Source organism: Protopterus annectens, chromosome 8.part0 (genome assembly GCF_019279795.1).
Source record: "Protopterus annectens isolate FY-2018-M chromosome 8.part0, PAN1.0, whole genome shotgun sequence".
Taxonomy (NCBI): domain Eukaryota; kingdom Metazoa; phylum Chordata; order Ceratodontiformes; family Protopteridae; genus Protopterus; species Protopterus annectens.
In genome coordinates this window covers 373792573-373811551 of record NC_056741.1, presented here as the reverse complement: position 1 = coordinate 373811551, position 18979 = coordinate 373792573, and positions in this window count along the sequence as shown.

Genomic DNA, 18979 nt, shown 5'->3' with positions numbered 1-18979 from the left:
CAGCAGTCCCATCAAGGTGGGGTCTGAGATTCCTTTGTCTGCCAGACAGAGGTCACCTCTGAGGAGTCTGTAGGAGACTGAATAGAGGGACAGGGCCTTTAGCCTATCTGTGTAGGGTACATGTTTGAGGCCCTGGATTCTCCTGGTGAGGAAACTCTGTGGTCTCTCCAGCTGCTGCATGTGCTTTGTGAAGTACATGCTGAAAGGGGCATTGTACTCAATAATGGGTCTTATAAGGGAAGAATACAGGGATTTTATGACCACCTTGTCCCTAGATGAGATACCCTTACTAATGAGGTGGGCCATATAGAAAGCTTTCCATACAACGGAAGCAATATGGTGGTCAAAATTCAGTTTGCTCTCAACCTGGGCGCTCAAGTCCCACACAACTTATTGCATGCTTAGGACCTTATTATCAATGTGAAACTTTGTGGAGACATCACTCTCCCCAAAAGGATGATGATGCATTTTTTTGGCATTCCGTTTGAGGCCATGTTTCTGGTACCAGTCATTTGTTTGGGTGAGACCGTCTTGGAGGATGTCCACATCACTAGTGCAATTGATGACAGCACCCATCTTCCAGTAATCTGCAAACTTGGACAGCCACAGCCCACTGGTTTTGGCTTTCACCTCAGAAAAGTATATCCCAAACAGCAGAGGCCCCAAGACCGATCCCTGGGTTATACCACTCGTTATGGGTCTACTGCCTGAGGTGGCTTCCCCTATTTTGCCTAGGTGAGTTCTATCAGTGAGACAGTTTGCTACCCATCTGGTAACATATGGATTGATGCCTAGTTGAGAGAGTTTATCTATTATACCTGAGTGGGGAATAGTATTGAAGGCTTTGGCCAGGTCAAGGTAGGCAGCATACACTGTCTTCCCCTTGTCCATGGCCTTGGTGACTGTCTCAAAGAAGTCGACCAGATTTAACAGACATGACCTCCCCTTGATAAAACCAAACTTTGTGGGATCAAGTGTCTGGAGGTTGCCAATGTCCTTGTTAATGAGGTCTATGATAATCCACTCTATGGCCTTGCAGATCAGGCTAGTTAGGCTGACAGGTCTATAATTTCTTGGATCAGTGGAAGCTCCACCTTTGTGCAAAGGGATAACAGTGGCTGTCCCCCACTTGGCTGGAACAAAGCTGGTACTCAGGTTTGGTTGAATAGAGTGCCTAATGGTGCTGCAAGTTCCTGTCTGAGTTCATGTAGGATGCAGTCTCGGATTTTATTGGATTCCATGGAGGCTGTATTTTTTACCTTTGAGAGGGTAGTGATGACTTGCTTCCTAAATATAAGGGAAGAGGGCAGGTACTGGGAATGTCCTGTGCTACTGATGGGGGTCAGAGGGGTGAAGTTTTCACTGAACCTGTCGGCCAGCAGGTTAGTTATATCTACAGCATTTGTATATGTGGTGTCCTTGAACACCAGTTCTGAGCAGATCTGGGTGCTTCCCTTGAGATTGCGGGCATATGTGAAGAAGGCATTATGATTGTCTTTAGTAGATGTGGCCAGTTTGGACTCGAAGTTTGCTTTGGATGATTTTACTAGTGCTCTAAATTGCTTGTTCATGCTAAGGAAAGATTGCTTCCAATTAGGCACTTGCTCCTTCTTGGTCCTAGACAGCATTTTTTCCCCTTTTATTATAGAGTTTATTTATTGCAGATTTCCACCAGACAGGTTTACTCTTCCTTGAGGAGGAGGATTTCATCCTGTCAGGTATTCCTGATTCCATGCAGCTATATAAATGCTCATATAGTACTTTTGTGTAGGTTTGGATATATGAGCCAGTTCCTATGCAGGGGGAGGGGGGCTGAGAAGCTGTTTATACCTTCCCTTAGGAGGTTATAATCAGCTTTGGAGAAGTTTTTTGTTTGATCCTAGCTAGGTGGGTCGGGGGAGATGGTGACTTCAAAAGTGACCGCTTTGTGGCTGGATCTTACCAGGGATGATGACACTGTAGGGATGCTGCAGTGGTTACTCATGTTGGTTAATACCAAGTCCAAGATATTTTCATGTCTTGTGGGTGTGTTGACAAACTTGTCTAAGGCTTTTGCATTGAAGAAATCAGGGAATCTTTGGGCATTTGTGTTTTGGAATGAATATTTCTTCCAGTCTATGGTTGGATAGTTAAAGTTGCCCAGGATCAGGGTAAAGGGTTGAATTGTGATAGATTCGAAGAGGCTCAGATAGGTGGAGTGGGCATCTTGCATCAAAGGTGGAGGCCTACAGCTAGCTATGATTTGAATGGGGTCTTGTCAATTGTTAACTGCACCTGGAGTGTTTCCTGTGCATCACACTATTTGACCAGCTTGGAGGTGTGTATTTCTTATATATATATTGCAACTCCACCTCCTTTTGCTTTGCTGCCCACGGTTTGGGATCTGAACGTATGACAGGATGGGTAACTTGGTATGGCTGGGTGCTCTCTGGAGCTTTGAACCAGGTTTCTGTGACTGCACAAATGTCAGCATCTTCCAGGGTTAAGAATGCTTGCAATGAGTGCAGTTTCATATTTAGACTCCTAGCATTTAGCAGTATGACCTTTAATTTACTTTTTGATGAAATTTTCATGTTGGTAGTTTTGGCCTCATGGCATTGCCTAAAAAAGGCACTATGGGAGAGGCAAGAGCCTTTGCCAGGAACCTGAAGCCCAAGGGAGACAGATGCAGCCCATCTCTGGCAAAGCATCCTGGTTTATCAATCATGTCATCCCAGGCTGTTAGGTATTGGATCCTCTTGGAAATACACCAGAGACTAAGCCAATTGTTAAAGTCAATCATTTTCTGTTTGTATTGAGGCATCATTCTGGGTGATGGTAGAATGCTGCTTAAGGCTAGGAACATACCTGCCTGGGACACACATTCATGTCTCTCTTCATATAGTCCAGGGAGGTACATCTCAAGTCATTCACCCCAACATGGACTATGACAGAGTCATTAAGAGTACCTGGTGAGAGACTTGAGTCCATGGGTGATATGGCAGATTCTGGCTCCCGACAAACAACTAAACATGACTTTCTCCTTTTCCAGCCTGGTGAGGGACACATGTGTGTGTCTCACAATGGAGTCTCCTATGACTAATATGTTTGTTTATGTTTAGGCATTAGTGGCTGTGAGACACAGGTGTGTGGACTATGTGTGGCGTGTGGTGTGGTGGGCAGTGGATTTCGCATATGTTTTTGCCTCAGATGTCTTTTTTGTTTGGGTATGTTTTTGTTGAGGACCTCCACATATGTGGGTATGTGTTGTGTAGTTGTAGGTGGTGTTTAAGGTGTGGTGTTCATGTTGACAACCTTCTCAGTGTCAGATATACTGGCTTGTGGTGGAGAGAGCAATAACACTAGGTGCTTGATGTAATTGCATCTCTCACAAATTGCGTTCCTAGGTGGTAGTAGTAGAGGGTTGTCTGTATACATGAGGCAATTGATGCACTGCCTCAGGATGCCCATATCAACCAGACTGGCAGGAGAAAACATAGGAAATTGTTAATCCATATTTGTCAGAAACTCAGGGAGAGAGGCCAGAGAGAGCTAAGAGGGTAAAGGGTGGAAGGTCTAACAGTAGTACTACTAGGTGATCACACAAGTGCTACATAGGGAAAATTTGTAGCTGGAATACCTCAAAAAGGGTTAAAAACTGTGCAGCTGAAGCTCAAGTTGCAGTAAAGCAGTATATAGACTCTGCTACTCAATTTAAGGTTAAGAACACAGTAAAAAACTCACAAAGAAGTGCAAATTAACCACTTACAGACAAAAGAACAGAACTCACAGTATGAAAAAATGCAGTTAAACAGTGACGAAATGCAGTAAACTGCAGTTGCACAGTAATGAATTGCAGTAGATAGCAATGAAATATAATTAGTCAATCAGTAAATTGCTTTAAAACAGTAGCTCACAATCACAACAGTAAAAGACAGCTCAAATAAAGCAGCAATTCAGTGGAATACTGTCATCAATTTAACAAGGCTATCGACAAGCAGTAATAAATGCAGCAAACTAAATGCAGTTGGACTCCTAAGAACCAGCAAAATGAAGTAGGAGGAGGCAAAGTTTTTTTTTTTTTTTTTTTAGTAGAAAGTGAGGAGACAGAAGGTAATTCAAGGTTGAGAAGCTAAAGGGGTGGGCCTTCACAACTCATCACAATGTACTCAGTAGAATGAGCTGATGTAATGGGACTGGGGGAGTGTCCAATATCAAATTTATACCAGAGGCAGGCAACTCAAAGCTGCCAACCTTTAATATCACAACACCAACTGGGCAGGTGGGTCGGGTACAAGATCAGAAGAGAGGTAAGGATTGAATTCACTAAGTCTAAAAAACAATTGCACAGTTTAAACAGCTATGACGCAAATATGTTTAGTAAAACAGTAGTGCAGAAAACAGTCAAAGGCCAGCATTGCCAAGCATGGGTTGTACCAGTCCCCACTAGGATTTTGGATATTGGCTAAAATGTTATCACTCCCTTAAAGCCTTAGACAATGCCAACAAGGCAAAACTACCAACATAGTGAAAAAGTCTACCAGCAACCTTAAGGTGGTTCTGCTCAATCCTCAAAGCCTAAACAAAAAACTCCACATACGTCCTCCTCATGCTGGAGAATGTACACAACTGTGCCTTCCATGCATTTAAGCCAAAAACAGTAGAGACTGTGGCCAAAGGTGGAAGTGTTTGGATCTATGTTATCAACAAACATACCTCCAGGTTTGTTAAACAAGATGATGCCATGAGCTACTAGGCGTGCACATGCTCCATCCAACCATACACCCTGTTCATGAGTGACATTCACTTTCCCTCTGTAGACTGAGAAATATATATGTATACTGCCTCAAACTCACAAGCACAATGCTTCCTGGACTGTATTAACACAAACACCCTGGAACAGATAGTGCAGGCTCCAACCAGAGAATCAAACATCATGGATCCGGTAGTCAACTACATGGGAGACAATTGCCCTCCCCTTCACTAGTGAGCTTGGATCACAAAGCTGTCTCATTTGAAATAGAAATCAAGTCAGAAAATCAAGCCAAACCAGTAACAGTTAATAACTATTCAAAGCCAGACTAAATCCTATTAAGTGACAGACACTGACCGTTTGTCAAAAATCAAAGTCCCCCCAACCCTGAGACCAAAGCTACCTATGCAGAATTATTCACAGAGTCACTATACAAATGTGAATGATTGCATAAATGTTGCAGTATCTACCACAAATAAACTCAAAAACAAACCCCATTGGTGGACTTCTAATCTTAACAAGCTATATAATAATAGAAGAAAATTCATGGGCAGAATCAGGAAAAGCAACTCCCTTAAAGACATGTGCTCTCTTATACAAATAAACAAGAAACTAAAAGGTCTGATTAAGTCCAACAAGGCCAAATATGAGTTCATGATAGCCTCACAGGCTAAAGACAATCCAAAGGCCTTCTTCAGCTACATCCGGAACCTTAGAGATAACACACAACAGTGTGCTGAACTGGTGGTGAATGGTACCGCCTACATTAATCTGGTTGACATAGCAAATCTACTGGCTGATAAATTCAGCTCCAACTTCACAGCACACCCCCCAGGTCCACCATGTGAAATCATCTTCAACATACTTCGTACAGCTATCAATAGAGACTAGGTGCTGGCATAACTTGCTAAAGCGAAGAACACTACTTTGTGGGCCCCATCCACATCCTTGATTGCCTACCGAATAGTCTAAATAAACATGACTTATCAGGACCACTTGAGGCACTCTTCAACTACAACTTTGAAACAGGCTACTTTCCAAATGAATAGAGGACTGCAACAGTTATTCCCCTACACAAGGGTGGATCGTCAACCAACCCAGGGAGCTACAGAATCATCAGTAAAACAAGCCTAATATGCAAAGCCATGGAATGAATTTGCACGGAAATGATAAACAAGGACATTGACATCGTGCAGACACCAGACCCATCCCAATTTGTCTTTGTTAATGGGAGGTTATACCTCTTTTAACATGTTAGACTTCTTTGAGATGGTCACCAAGGCAATGGATGAGGGTAAAACAGTGTATACTGCGTATCTTGAACTGGCTAAGGCATTTGATACAATACTCCACTCAGGCATTGTTGACAAAGTTCTCTACGCTAGAGAACACCTGTGTGCGGAATGGCACACAGACAGGCCTAGAAATCCAGATTGGTGAGCCCACCTCCACCAAGAGAGTGGTCACCAGTGGAGTAGTCCAGGACACGATGTTGGACCCGATCCTGTTTGGCATCTACTTCTTAAAAACTGAGGCTAATGTTCAAGGGCTCTGGCTCAACAAGTTCACAGATGACTGCTAATTGGCAGCTATTATAGATTCTACCCAAGACACAAAAATCTTTGCAAGTGGTTTTAACATAGACAAATTACTAGTGTCAAAATCATTGCCTAAAAGTCATTGCCAAAAATACATTATTATGCCCTTTGGGAAACTGTCAATGCAAGTTAATTACTCCATTGATTAAATGCCCTTATGAATCAACCCAGTAATAATGGATAAGATAAGAAAATCATTCTATGTCACCCAACTTAAAGGTAAGGCTATGGCATCCAGGTCCAAGGAATTTATAGTACTACTCTACTCAGCCCTTATCAGACCTACCATTGAATACAATGCCTCCTTTGGCATGTATCTAACAAGACAGTTTCAACAGCTGAAATGCCCACAAAGGTTTCTCACCAGGAAAATTCAGGGCATGAATACCCTGCCCTACACTGATTGCTTAAAGGTTCTGTCTCTGTATTCAGTTTCCTACAGACTGTTGAGAGATGATCTTTGCCTGGATTACAGGGCTTCCTCAGACTCAGCCCTGATGGATCTGTTGCACATGTGCACAACAAGCAGCACCAGAAACACTAGATCCAGTAAACTGAACGTTGCTTGTGACATAAACAATATGTGCTGGAGAGACAGATATGTGTAGCAAAAGATTCCCACAGTCTGGAAAAGGCTCAATGTCCATGAAAAACAGAGTTCATCCATGACCCTATTCAAACAAAGCCTTGACAAATGGATGGGAAATCATAAATTTACCCACTGTCTAGTCCCATGTCTCTTATGGACAGAGGCCGTTAATAAGAAAAAGTATTATCTGAACTAATTTCCCCAACAAATCTTTAGTTACCTGCCTACTAACATGCTCCCACATATGATATTTTGGACCCAAATGGTTTGGGATGCATGGCTAGGCTTGTAAGGGCCCTAGTCCTCATTAGCCTAGTAACAACCTATGGGCCTTTGCATGCTATACAAGCCAGTACTCAATGCATATGCCACAGGAGCACTCACAATATTCCATGCTCTAAATAACTATTTCATTGCCATGCAGCCACAACCTGTGATGATATATCAATGCTCAACATAAAAATAGATAAGAATAACTAGACACAATGGTGTTTTTGTAACATCAGTACATTTATATAATGTTGCCTTTTCAGGAATGGAACAAAAAGCATTCTGAGTCTACCGACTAATGACATGTGGATGAATCACAGGTGCCATAGTGAAAGTCTTAACACAACTGTGACATCCACCCATGCTAACATATTACATTAGATGTATACGTTGTAAGCAATCTCTTTGAGATAAAAGGGACGGTGGAGGCATCTCCCACTGTAAACAGACACATTATAGCTATTGTGGATGACATTCATGCTTATAGTATAAGGCCACAAAATGCTAACAAGCACCGAATGTGGATGTTGAACACATGAGCATTTGACAACAGGAAATGCATGATATTGAACAGGATGAATGCACTACAGTAGAACTGTCACTGCAATTTTAAGACATGTCTGTATGTTAAGGCATTACATCATGTTATTGTTGCAAGGATATGTGTGTCTGTAATTGCTATACTAAGTCAACTGCATACAAAATGCCATCTCATTCCCTTGTGACAGAGGACAAGACTTTTCTACATATGTAAGAAAAATGTAATAGCATGTCATCATTACTCTGAATAAAAACAATGTTATATGAGAAATTCTCATAGGTTTTTGTAAGAGGAATCAACATCTATGCATGCACACAGCAGATCTGTTTGACAACAGTATTAGTGACATGTACAGTCACAGCAAGACTGACACAAAGTAGTCTAAGCAGTAGTGACTAGATTTGAACTAACTACTCAAGATCACAAGCTAAAGATTAGTGCCTGATTTGCAACTAGCACATGACGTGTTGAGGTACAACTGGGACAGTAGACATTTAAAAGGATTACATCACCACTGTTTATTAGTTGGATGTTTATGGTAAAAAGTGATCAAAGTGCACAATAATACTGTACAGCTACACATCATATACATCTTTGAATAGTAGTATGCACAGTATGAGGGTAAAAGACACATTCACACCTGACCTCAAACATCCTACATATGTAGTAACACGATGTACAAAGCACAGAACCAAGGTCATGGAATACAGGTGAATTCACACTCCCAATGAGGTACTGCAGTTAGGTAATGTTATGTAATTAGTGTGTGGCCAAACAGTTATTTTACCTGGTTAAGCTGGGATTTGCTTATATAACAGTCCGTCACTGTAAATCCATCTCATGAGTAGAAGTGCACATAAAGGTGGTTGTGAGGTGACCAACAATATATAACAGTAGTCATAGTGATACTATTTAAGCAGTGATGGACTTGAAATACCTGCCTATCTACTTTACACCTTCTATACTGCAAATTACCAGCAGCCAATACCACAGAAGAATACTGAGTGCAATTGAGGCATACAGCATCTATGAAAGGATGGCATCAGCAGTGCATTGCTAAGGAGATGTGTCTGGTAAAATGACTTTTATAGCCACTGGGGTTGTAAAAGTTGTGACTGCAAATGTGTGTAACAAATCCAAAGTTCATTTGCAGTCATACACAGTTGTAGAAGTTATACACTGTTGTATCTGAATCACCTACATATCGATTTACACATCCTAAAGAGTAGTGTAAGTAATGCAAGCAACACAGGAGGTCTGACATTTTAGTGTGACAGATCACTTTAAAAATAATGACCTCATCAATGTGTTGCACCACTAGTAAAGGGAGATAATATAATTTTGTAATTGCATGCTCTTATTACTGCCCAACAAATCATGCATCATTTGGAAAAATGGAAATGTCCCCACATCACTTGCCCTCTGAAAGCATTAAATAGATATTTTTAATGTATGACACTCTTATTGGAAACATTACTTCAGGCAGTCATGGGCAGAGTATGGCCTTAAAAAGCTATGGTTCCTTTAATGTATAGGAAATTGCACTCAGTGTAGTACAAACAATATGCCTATCTACACCCTTGTGTTGCAAAGAAGTTGCAGTTGTGAAAGGTGGGATTAGGGGATGGTGGTCATCTAGCAGTTTAGTGTTTATCCAGAGTAAAAGTTGTTTGAGTACAGGCTCAACGAACCTTAAACCACACTTAAACACACATACTTACAAGAGCCCCATATTGAGCATCAAAACTCCTACCTATTTAGTTACACTGAGCAGAAAGCACTGTATTAATTGCAAATTACACATTGCAAGTGACACGGAGAAGTTTGACTCTTAAAGGAAGAAAATGCACTGTTGTGAGGATGACCTCTTCAGTGTGTTTCGGTAAAAACTGGGATAAGGGAACTCTGTACACATTTAAATGCATTATTTTCAGGGGAAATGGATACAACTGTTATACACACACAAATGCCCCATGCTGGGCCTCAAATCTCGACTTATGCAGTTGCATAGTCTGAAACACTACATTAGATGTAAGTACCACAGGAGATGTCGAATTCTTGCAGGGAATAATGCACTTTTATAAGAAAAAAACATCACAACATAAACATCAAACATCAGTGTGTTTTGTAAAGGATGTTTAGTAAAAAGTGGAATAAGAGAGCTGTGTGAAGAGTTAAATGTATTCTCAGGTGAATTGGATACACCACCTAGTGTTTTACACACACACACACACACACACACACACACACACACACACACACACACACACACACACACACACACACACACGCACACGCACGCACACACATGCACACACACACGCACACACACACACACACACACACACACACACACACACACACACACACACACACACACACACACACACACACACACACAGATACAGGTTACCCATGTTGGGCATTGAACCTCTTATCAATGTAGTTTTTTAAAATCCTGTACTAAGCATCCACAGCTTCCCGTGCCGGTCCTGCATTTTGGGCTGCTTGACTCGCCTCAAGTAATCCATCCTGGGTGCTCCTGCTCTGTCTTAAAGCAAAAGGAATACCTCCAGCTACTTCCTGAAGACACCCTAAGTTTGCCAGTCTGCCTGGTACTCAGAACGCTACTGCTGAGAGGACCCCACAACAAGATTGTGCTAATTAATCCATCCCAGGTGCTTCCTCCCTGCCTTAAAGCAAAAGGAATACCTCCAGTGACCTCCTGAAGACACCCTGAATTTGCCAGCCTGCCTGGTACTCAGAACGCTACTGCTGAGAGGACCCCCCCAACAAGATTGTGTTAATTAATCTATCCCGGGTGCTCCCTCCCTAACTTAAAGCAAAAGGAATACCTCCAGCTACCTCCTGAAGACACCCTGAATTTGCCAGCCTGTCTGGTATGCAGAATGCTACTGCTGAGAGGACCCCCCCAACAAGATTGTGTTAACTAATCTGTCCCAGGTGCTCCCTCCCTGCCTTAAAGCAAAAGGAATACCTCCAGCTACCTCCTGAAGACACCCTGAATTTGACAGCCTGCCTGGTACTTAGAACGCTACTGCTGAGAGAACCCCCCCCCCAACAAGATTGTGTTAATTAATCCATCCCGGGTGCTCCCTCCCTGCCTTAAAACAAAAGGAATACCTCCAGCTACCTCTTGAAGACACCCTGAATTTGCCAGCCTGCCTGGTACTCAGAATGCTACTGCTGATAGGACCCCCCCCCAACAAGATTGTGTTAATTAATCCATCCCGGGTGTTCCCTCCCTGCCTTAAAGCAAAAGGAATACCTCCAGCTACCTCCTGAAGACACCCTGAATTTGCCAGCCTGCCTGGTACTCAGAACGCTACTGCTGAGAGAACCCCCCCCCCCAACAAGATTGTGTTAATGTATGTTGCTTACAACTAATTACATATGGACTTGTTGTACTACCTATTGAGTTAGTCTGTCCGCCCATGTGTGCATTCTAGCAGCCTACCGCAGACCGTTCGCCCTCTCACCCTACTGTTTTTCCATAACCAAGACTATATTTAAACCTAAGACAGGTTTAGACTATCCCTGCTGCTTGCTATCTCCCACCACCACTAGGTGGCAGCATCTACCAATGTAAATCCTACTTATACATTTTAATCCTGATAAGTTATATTTATACAGAAACGTTGGTTGAAATTTAATATCCTACGGCTGCATATATCCTCTCCCTTCATGCTAAACCACCCTCAGTAAAGGTCAGCCTGCATTACTTTTCCTGAAAACATTAGTACAAACCTTCTTACTACAGCCATTAAACTGCTCTTTACTGATACTTTTTCTGCTGTACTCACCTCTAGTGAGTCCTCTTCCTTCCCAGGATTTTCCTACCCACCTATGTTCCGCCCCTCTAGTCCCACCTACCTACTCTCTCTAGTCCAACCACCTTTCCTCTACCTATCCCCTCCCCCTTAGCTAGCTTCCCCCAGAGTTTACTTCTACCTGCTACGGACTGTGGCGCCATTTTTAAAATCCTGTACTAAGCATCCACAGCTTCCCTGTGCTGGTCCTGCTGTTTGGACTGCTTGACTTGCCTCCCAGTAGGTCTTTTCAGTGTATCTGTGTTTTAAATGTAAACCTCTAAAGCGCCTATTGTGCTAATCACTGGGAATTAGCTTGTTAATGTGTGTTAAAGTATTGATGACCTTGTGCTGACGGCTTTCTTATATCTGCGGTAAACGTGTGTTTTTGACTCCTGTAAGCTGCTCTGTTTGGAACAAGTGGGGCTCTTGTTATGCTGCCCACTACTGCATTAATATAGGCTGGGCACAGGTGGCTTGTCTGAATAATGCTGGCTTAGTCATACTCAGAAACCATCTTTAATGATGTCCTTTTAAAAGGACGCCAACTAAAGTGTATTGCTGAATGCCTGGGTGTCTCTTAAGGAGCAATAACAACCCTACTATAAACCTTACTGCCAAATTACCAGCTCAGCAGCTATTATTTTCTTTCCATTCGTGACTTTAGGGGCACCACACAGCTTATACACTGTGCCTGAAACTGTTTACACAATATATTTGTACTGTTAAACTGTTTTGCACAATATATTGTGGTGTTAGCATATTTTTGTTGGTTACTGTGCCATTTCCCCTTTGCTTAACATAATTACCAGCTTAGCAGCTGTAAGCCGCTTTTGGAACTAGTGGGGCTCTTTCCACGTTGTCTACTGCTGCATTACAATAGTCTGGGTTAATGGGGCTCATTTGCTGACTTTTGCTTGCTTAGGTAAGTCCAGAAACATGCTCTAAAAGATGTCCTGTTAAAAGGATGCCAACTAAAGTGCATCATTGAATGCCTGCTTTTTCTTAAGGTGGAACAACGGTCCTACTATAAGCTTTACCACTCAATTACTGGCTTAGCAGCTATTCTCCTTCCATTTGTGTCTATAAGGACACCACACGGATTATACACAAAATGCTTTGCACAATATATTGCACTTGCTTGAATCTTTATGTAGTTTACTGTGTTATTTTCCCCTTGCTTATTGTTGAATACATTTTGCATTATTGCTGTCTATCCCTTTTCCTGAAACGGACTAGGGTCTCTGATAGTAAGCTGAGCTGAAGAATGAATGTTTTCTATGAACAATGAAACCTATATTGCCTAACCTGTATTGTTTCTAGCCTTTTATCTGCTGCTTTATACTGATATTCCCCTTAAAGCTACTCTCCATCTACAACCTTGCTCTATCTACATCTAACCCTAGCCTCTTTCTAATTACTGTGCTCTGTAACACTATCCTTTCTTTTCTAAATATTGCTCGCCATCTGCCTCCCCTCTCTACCCTTTTTATCTACCTGCAATATTACCTAACTTAGTGTTGCCTCTCTCTGGGCGGCAATGGTGGTGCAGCGGTTAGCATTGCCGCCTCACAGCAAGAGGTTCTCCAGTTTGATCCTCGGCTGGTATGCCTTCTGTGCGGAGTCTGCATGTCCTCCCTGTGGTCATGTGGGTTTCCTCCGGGTGCTCTGGTTTCCTTCCACATCCCAAAGACATGCTGTAAGTGGATTGGACACTCTAAATTGGCCCTAGTGTGAGTGTGTGCATGTGTGGGCCTTCTGTGGAAGGTTGGGCGCTGAGCTGGCAACTCGACACTGTAAAACTCCACTGCCAATCATGAGTGGACAGGTGATCCACTGTGGCGACCCCTAACTGGGAAAAAGCCAAAAGAAGAAGAAGAAGTATTGCCTCTCTCTCTTCCATAGTAATCCGTCCTGGGTGCTCCCTCCCTGCCTTAAAGCAAAAGGAATACCTCCAGCTACCTCCTGAAGACACCCTGAATTTGCCAGCCTGTCTGGTACTCAGAACGCTACTGCTGAAAGGACCCCCCAACAAGATTGTGTTAATGTATGTTGCTTACAACTAATTACATATGGACTTGTTGTACTACCTATTGAGTTAGTCTGTCGCCTGTGTGTGCATTCTAGCAGCCTACTGCAGACCGTTTGCCCTCTCCCCCTTCTGTTTTCCATAACCAAGGCTATATTTAAACCTAAGACGGGCTTAGACTAATCTTGCTATCTTCCTCTACCACTAGGTGGCAGCATCTACCAATGTAAATCCTACTTATACATTTTAATCCTGATAAATTATATTTTTTTTACAGAAAAGTTTGTTGAAATTTAATATCCTATGACTGCATATATCCTCTCCCTCCATGCTAAACCACCATCAGTAAAGGTCAGCCTGCATTAGTTTTCCTGAAAACATTAGTACAAACCTTCTTATTACAGCCATTAAACTGCTGTTTACTGATACTTTTTCTGCTGTACTCATCTCTTCTGCTCCTTCCTGCTCCGTTCACCCTACAGGCTCACTCTGCTCCCCTACCCTGCCCCCAATTCCCACTCACCCCCAGCATGGCTAGCTTTATTCCTCTATCACCCCTCCTTCCCAGCCTAATTACCCAATAGCAGCTCCCCCCTCTTAATTCCTCCCACCTATAGCTCTCCTTCTTACTCTCTTCTATCTGTACACTGCCCAAATAATTGAAGCCCCCTCCTCTTTTCTTAAATTTCTAGAAAACCTCTATCACTTTCTAAACCCTCTCTTTTTATCAGCCTTCTCTATTCGCCAAACCTACATATATCACTCTCCCTTTTGCTTTGATATGCTCTCTTTAAGTCATCACACACCTCCAGGCCCCCTGCCTCCTCTCTCTGCTCCTAATTCCTTATACTATGCTAGCTCATATACCTCCAATGCTTGTCCAATATTACCTAGAAATATAACTACCATACAAACTCACCTTCACCCTCAGTCCTACTCCCATTTCCACTCTATCTCCTCTTCTCTCATTCATCCCAACACACTGCATTTATTCCACTCTAAAATCATCTCCTCCAAAGTGAAGACACTATCACCTACTCTAATATTAAATCTATCCAAATTTATACCTAGTAAACCTGAATGGCTAAAAGATATTTCCTTTAATAACCTAGTCCAAGCTGGTGATATCCATCCTAACCCTGGTCCTACTCCCTCTATTGCCAACACCCACCCCTTATCATCCTCCTCCTACCACAATCAATGCACAAAGTCTTAACAATAAAGTTCACCAATTTCAATCTTGGTTAAGCCATAACCAACCTGACATCTTAGCCATCTCCGAAACCTGGCTCAAACACTCTCTCTCTGACTCTGAGATCCTGCCCCCAGGATTTCATAGTCTCAGAAATGACCGACTAAACAAAAAAGGTGGTGGCATTGCCTTAGTCTACCCTAACCTCCTTACCTTAATTCCCCTCCAAATTCCAATTCCTCAATTCCAGAACACTGAACTGACTACTGGACTGCTAAAACTAAATAAACATAAAAATATCTGCATCATTGCCCTATATATCTCACCTGGTAACAATATCTCTACACTCAAAAAAATGATCCTATGGGCTTCTACTAGAATTAAGTATGAAACGTACATCCTAGGAGATGTAATTATTGACTAGAATAAAGTCAACTGCCACTCTTCCTCCCTATCCATTAATCTCTATAACTTCACTCAGTTAATCCTCTCCTTCACCCGACCAAACAAAATAAATCCAATTGGATCAACCTCAGATTGGATCCTACTCTCCTATCCTAATAAAATGACCAACTCTGGCACTATTCCTGATACCATTAGCGACCACCTCCCAGCCTTCATACATTGCTCAACTAGCTCTTCCCCACACCAGCATCAATACATTCACACTTGCATCAGTAGCTTCAACCCCACTACTTTCTCAACACCTTTCCTCTTGGCAGTGCTATAGATTATTTCAACTCTGTCTTCCTAGATTCCATAAACTCCCTAGCCTCTCTAAGAAATAAAAGGATAAAAACTAAAACAGTTCTTTGGCTATCCAAAGAGACAAAACAGATTATGCACCAAAGGGATAAAGTATGGAAACTACCAAAACAATAACTGCCCAATACCCTGCTCCAATATAAACAGCTACATAACCTTGCAAAAAAGCTAATCACCAAGGACAAAAATCCTACTACATCACCTCCGGTCCAATAACAATAAAAACCCCAAGCTATTCTGGAATTCAATAAATTCTGTTTTCAATCCAGGCTCCAGGAATAATCCCTGTCCTGACCCAAGTAAATCTGACCTTGAACTAAGCTCTGAATTTAACTAATTTTTCATAGAAACTATTTCTACCCTCATCAAGATGTTTCCTAACAATAACCCAACTTCCCTTCATTGTCCACTTTCAAACTTACCTAATAACCCTCCCTCTCTGTTTGAGCTCAAACCTGTCTCCACTAACTTTATAAAAAAAATTTTGTCCAAACTTAAACCTTGATCTAATGCTCCTGACAATATTCCCTCCTCCTTCCTACAATGTGCTGCTGATGGTATTGCTCTTCCAATCTGCATCATTATTAACAGATCCATAAAGGAATCATATGTCCTTAAACTCTGGCACTCAGCCTATACGCTTCCTCTTCATAAAGGAGGCAAACATACCAGCATCTGAAAATTTCGCCTTATTGCTCTGCTCTCACCAATCTCCAAAATCCTAGAAAAATGCATCCAAATCCAACTTATGCCTTTCCTGACCCTAAACAATCTTCTCACTCCCACCCAACATGGCGTCCGCCCAGGTCATAGCACTATAACCGCTCTACTCTCTTTCCTAAAAACTGTCAATCAAGCCCAAGATTCAGGGCACTTAGTTTCTACTGTTTTACTCTATCTGTCTAAAGCATTCGATACTGTTTCCCACAAGCACCTTCTCTGTCATCTCTCTAACCTCCATCTCTCACCAAACACTTTATCCTGGTTCTCCAGTTATCTGTCAGACAGATCGCAGGCAGTCAAATGGAAGAACTCCATCTCTTCCTTCCTACCTACCCCAACTGGTGTACCGCAGGGATCTATCCTTGGGCCTGTGATTTTCAACATCTTCATCAATAATTTTCACACTGCTATTCCTGATGTCAAAATCATTCAATACGCAGACAATTCAATCTTAGTCTGCTCTGCCTCAAACCTCCTCTGAATTGCTGACTAAAACCCAAATTGCTTTCTCAACAACTGAAAACTGGATGCCACAAATCCAACCACGGAAAACTTGAGCAGTCCAAACACTGGAACTTACGCTGTTCTTTTAGAAAAACTGACAAGTTTATTGCACCAAAACAGTGCACTAATACACTGAAAGAAGTTAACCTAGGTTTCATCCTATATTCACGGACTTCATCAGAACAAGTAAGCCCAAACTCCCACTCCCTTTAAAAATACCAATCAACTCCACAGTAACTCACAAACCAAGAAAGGATTAAACAATCCTTTCTTGGTTTGTGAGCTACTGTGGAGTTGATTGGTATTTTTAAAGAGAGTGGGAGTTTGGGCTTACTTGTTCTGATGAAGTCCGTGAATGTAGGACGAAACCTAGGTTAACTTCTTTCAGTGTATTAGTGTACTGTTTTGGTGCAATAAACATGTCAGTTTTTCTAAAAGATCAGCGTAAGTTCCAGTGTTTGGACTGCTCAAGTTTTCCGTGGTTGGATTTGTTGAAAACTGGATGCACCAAAACCATCTCTCTCTTAATGCAAATAATTCAAAGATTCTAATATTCCCTCCCACAAAGACCCTCTCCTATGACAAAAACAACTTCAAAGTCCATAGTTAAACCAGTTCACATATAGAAGTGGTTCCTTCTGCTAAACTACTTGGCATTACTATTGATGAACACCTCATGTTTGATATCCATATTCAACAAAATATTAAGAAAACCCACCAAAAGCTAGGTATGCTGTACAGGAACAATCACTTTCTCTCCAACTCTACTAGGCATACTCTGGCCACAACATATCTTCTTCCTTCCTTACTATACGGAGACCCTCTCCTAACCAACCTGTCCTCCACTATCACCTCCAAACTAGAAAACTGCTACAACAAAATCTCTAAATTTGCCACTAAATCCAAAAATGCCACCCTTCATTGCCTTACCCTACAATCCCTGAATTGGCTTGAACTCCCAAACTACCTAGACTACCTCCAACTCAGCACTGCACATAGATTTGTATTTCACCCAACAAAATGTCCTTCTTCTCCCTTACACAACCAACAAAACTCTAAGATCTGAACATCATAATCTAATTGCTATCCACAAACCTAAACGTCCTGCTGGCCAACTTCTCCTCTCTTACTCACTAGGCAAAAAATGGAGATCCCTTCCATCCACTCTAATAACTATACCAAACTCAGAAAACTTCAAAACCCAGCTTTTCAGACACCTGCCACTAAATGGAAATGTACCTGCCTTCACCCTACCTAATCCATGCTAAGCATTTGCTCCCAGGGGGGTTTCTCTCTGGTTCCTAAGCTCTCTATAACTCTCATAGATATCATCCTATGGGTCTATCTAATCTCCAGACAACTCCTATAGCTTCTATCTCTCTAAGCTCTCAACATCTCCTATAGCTACTCTAAAATGACTCAACCTTGTACATATTATAAATAGCATCCCAATTTTAAATGTGCGTACGTAAAGTGTATCCAGTATTTCTTTTTTTTTTATAAATGCTCATACGTACATTGTTTCCAAACCTAATACATGAGTGTTTCCTCAAATGAAACTGTATAACCTTCAACTTCACTCTCAATGAACTGTGTTAAATATGCATGATACCAAATGTGTCAATTTGTAACTGTTCTACACAATGTTATCTTTTATACTTTTGTATCACTTGTATATTAACTGTATAATTGGAGCTTTTCTCCCCGGGCCTCCACTGAAAATGGGTCATTTCAGCCCAGTGGACCTCCTTGATAATCAAACTGGAAATAAATAAATAAAATAAATAAATAGTTATACAATCTAAAGAGCACTGTATTAGTTGCATGCACGACTGGAGGAGATTTACTTCAACAATGTCAAATAGGACATTTGAACTTTTTTAAAATACACTGTTTGGAAATAATGGTACTGTGCATCACAGGTTGTGCAACAAATGCATATGTGTGCATAGGCCAATGTAACATCACTATGATTTGTATATGTAATGACATACCTCTCTACTAAAATTTAGATAATCCCCCGGATTCTGCAAGCCTTGCATGGCATGCAGGATTAGTGCAGGAGCTCTAGCAGACAATATGTCTGCTGTGTGATCCAGGAATAGCCTGCAGGGTGTGCACAAGCACTCCTGCACTAGTCCTACACGGACTAAGCCCCTGTATGCAAAATACCCCATTTGCAGGAGAAATCCATGCAAATGAGGTA